At 37.3% G+C, this 2,710-nt stretch overlaps 1 long non-coding RNA gene across 1 annotated transcript; it reads left to right on the forward strand.

Annotated features, from left to right (window-relative positions):
• Positions 1 to 6: 6 nt before the first annotated feature.
• Positions 7 to 2,469, forward strand: LOC112145567. Its single transcript, XR_002919098.2, has 2 exons — positions 7 to 740; positions 823 to 2,469. It is a non-coding gene; the product is annotated as an uncharacterized LOC112145567 (long non-coding RNA).
• Positions 2,470 to 2,710: the final 241 nt, after the last annotated feature.

A 2,710-nucleotide genomic window follows, 5' to 3' on the forward strand; every position in this document is an offset into this window, starting at 1 on the left:
TTTTTTTTTTTTTTTCTATTTCGTCCTCCTCTGTCATTACCTGGCCGATCTATATCCAGAGAGGGTGCACAAGCTTTACAGTCAGCTCAGGCGTGTTGAAAAAAAAGCAACCCGTGTAACCACTGAAATCTAAAGTTTTATTTAAGTTAAGTATTTAAGCAAACAGTCTGGATTTCAATATTCTTGTTCAAAGCTATTGATTTCTGTTGTTTTCTTTCCAGTGTTCTAACTTGACAGTTTTTTTTAATGTATGTTTGTCTGTATAAATTAAAAACAATGAATAAAAGAAAGAACATAATTCCATTTTGCAAATAAAACACATGCATAGAAAAACATATATATAAATAGACATCCACACAGTGAGGGGAAAATAATTCATCTGCTGATTTTGTATGTTTTTGCACTGACAAAATATCTTAGTCATTTTAATGGGGTTTTCTTTTCTATTTACAGTGAAGAAATGGTATAAGGTTTAAAATAAAATCCAGGGATATGCATTTCAAAAACATAATAAAGTGATATGCTTTTTAAGGAATGACTATTTGATCCTCATGTCACAGCTGAGAGGGAGCGCTCCGATTCGAGGCACCACTTACTTGAATAAGTGGTGCCTGTCTGCAGAAGCGTTCAGTCAGATCCCAAACTCTACGGCAACACCAAGGAGGTGTCCACTGATGTCGCAGACAAGATTGAAGACCTTCACAAGGGCTGGAAAGACAAGATCAGCACTGAGCAACTCGGTGATGAGTGACAACAGTTGGTTTGACTGTTCCCAAATAGAAGAAAAAAAAAAACATAACTGTTGATCTTCCTCTGTCTTAGGCTCCATGCAAGAGTAGAGTTCCCATGCTCATGGCTACAGTGAGGACGCTGGCGCCACAGTCACCAAGAAATGCTGGTACCAGAGTGAAGAACTGGATTCCTCCAGTCCTTGCAAAGTAACCATGCGAAAGGCGACAGGCTGATCTGACCTAACTTTTGGATTCGGAGATCTTTCAGAGAAGAACTGAGAAAAACTTGACCTGTATCATATGATGCCAAGAAAACCATCAAATAGGAAGAAGGAAACGAGCTTTAGGAGTGTGTTTTTTTTTTCTTTCAAAGGGGACACAGCAACTTTACATCAAAGGGACTTGCTTAAGTCAGAACTTCCTTCCTTTCAGGCATTGGTACGAATGGATACTCCAAAAGGACGATGACCCTAATCACAACCATGGCGTCTAAGGAGTGACTAAAGATGATCATCTACAGACCCTGGAAATGCCCCAAAACTTTCATGATGGGATCTGCAAAGATCAGTGGGTGAAATCCCCCTCTGGAGGAGTGCAAACCTATCACTTAAAATCATAGACTCGTCATTTCTTTGTCATTGGGTAAATATACAAAATCAGCACGGAATCATTTTTCCCTAATTGTGTAACTATACAACTCCGAGTTTTGCATGAAGAGAAGGAAGCGGAAAAGTGTTTAGCTTTTCGGGAGATGCAGTGAAACTGTTCAAAAATACCTTTTGTAAATGCAGCGAAAGGGACAAACGAGGACAGAACTTCATGTGTGAAACAGAAACCAATTCTGACTACATCTACCATCATGCACCACGGTGAGTCATACTGCTGTTTGTCATTAATTAATCACTGCTCCTGTCAGAAACTGCCAAACACACCCGGACCATGATGTCTCTTGTAACAAACGCTCATTCAGCTGATGATGACACCAACGATGATAGCGGTGACACTTTTTTGCAATATACTCTCATCTGCCTCGATGTACTGTATTTAGCAGCATGCAGTTTGTGGAACAAAGAAAAAGAGAAATGCCAACAGATACGTTTTTGGCAAACTTAGCCATTTATGGGTAAGTGAATTAACTGTTCATTTTGTTTTTATGACATTTTTTTATCTATACAATAACTGTAAATAAAGAACTCGATGTCTTTGTTCATTTAATACTATGCAAAAAGTCATGCTTTTCTGATTGTTACCCACCCTTAATTCTAGAGTGTTTTGCTGGAATGTTTGTGGTCTCAAATGTTAGTACAGAAATGTGATGTAAATTATTTTTTAGCCTGAAGAAAAAGTAAAATTATGCTGAGAACTACTATTATGATACAGTATCATTAGGGGGATGATTTAATGGTGGTGACGATGATAATGAACTGTGACTCTTGCTGCTTGACTGTCCTACTTACCAAACTCCTGACAGGAGCACAAGTGGAAAACATTGAGAAAAAAACAACAAAAGAGAAAAAAAAAAGAACTTAAATAAATCTTCCGGAGCAGCATGACCCAGCATGGTGTGTCCTGGCCCAGTGTGACATGTTCTTCTCTGATTCTGTTTTTGTGCTTTTACTTTGAAGTGTCCACTTTGAATGTCCTGCTGATCGATCTTTTTATTGGTATACTTTAACAATTAACACAAGTTTTTACTGTTTAACTGTATCCAAAGCAATATAAATAATGATCTTACCAACACATGCTCTCAATTATTATTATTATTTTTTTAATTTTCTCTCATTAAGTTACAGCAGGCCATCCAAGGTCAAATGGAATAATCCCAACTGTTATTTTCCCTCTTTAAATCTATAAAATGCTGCAATAGGAACAGACTTTCCAGCTACATTTGAGTAAACCAACATCTTACTTGTCAGGGATTGACAATACAAAAAATAATTTTAAAAGAGGAAGAATTGCTTTACATGCAGCATTTAGGT

The sequence above is a fragment of the Oryzias melastigma genome, linkage group LG5 (assembly GCF_002922805.2).
Source record: "Oryzias melastigma strain HK-1 linkage group LG5, ASM292280v2, whole genome shotgun sequence".
Taxonomy (NCBI): Eukaryota; Metazoa; Chordata; class Actinopteri; order Beloniformes; family Adrianichthyidae; genus Oryzias; species Oryzias melastigma.